Raw genomic sequence first — 1,051 nt, forward strand, 5'->3', positions numbered from 1 at the left:
GAATGATGTATAATCCTCCATCGCTGAGAAGCATCGCCATCGCTAGTTTATTAAACGATAGAAAATACGCGAAAAATGATAAGACTTTGCATTTGGTGAAAAGGATAATCCTGTTTAATAGTGATGTGTTATTATACAAAATGTGGGGATACGGTATTTCAGTGGTATAGAAAAAAGGAGATGATATAAGGCGAGAGTGGGCGAAAAATTTGCCTGGCCTCAATTCTATAGGGAGTGCAGCGAAGAATACTATTTCCCTGCGGGGGAGGAGACACTGATCTATAAGCAAAAACGACCAATCACTGGTCTTTCTTTACAATAGACAGCAAATGCAAACGAAGTGGGGTGAAAAAGAAAAACTAGAGGCTTATTTCTCATAGGATATTTAGGACTCCCCACCAAGGTTAGATTTTCCAAAATATGGAAAACTCGTAGCTCCTCCTCCTAACTAGTGTTGCATAAAAGAGCCTCACTAGGGTGTTTTGACTACATTTGCGTTTCCGGCAAAATGACATCAAGCCAAGTGAGCCCATCTCCCAAAAACAGTAGAAGTTTAGTGCGCCCAACAGGTTATAAGCCTGGCAGTTTTAAACGAAAAGTACCTCGATATTCTGTGAACATGAAAAATCAAAACGGAATAAAAATAGTGAGCGATCGGATAGTGGAAAATAATAGTGAAGAAAACAAAAAGATTGAAAGAATACTAAAAAAAGTGAAACTCCAGCAACGTGAAGCCTCCAACCCCGGAGCTGCCATAAACATTGGCCCTGGCACCCAAGTGACTGAAAAGAAGAAAAACTCGGGAGGACGGTTGAGCAATAAATCACCCCATAGCGCTCAAAGTGATTCCCAAATTGTGGATGCGAATAAAAAAAGTGAAATTATTCAAGTGAGCACGGAGGATAAAAACTTGTGGATGAATATGCTGGAAGACGATCTTGATATTTTCAATCAAGTGTGTGATAAAAATGTGCCCCTTGAAAATAAAAATGTGGTGGAGAAGCAGCAACAGCAGAAGGAAAAAATAAAGGATACTGATGAAAAGAAGCAA

The sequence above is a fragment of the Diachasma alloeum genome, unplaced genomic scaffold (assembly GCF_001412515.2).
Source record: "Diachasma alloeum isolate Michigan unplaced genomic scaffold, Dall2.0 Dall_scaffold_00861, whole genome shotgun sequence".
Classification (NCBI taxonomy): Eukaryota; Metazoa; Arthropoda; class Insecta; order Hymenoptera; family Braconidae; genus Diachasma; species Diachasma alloeum.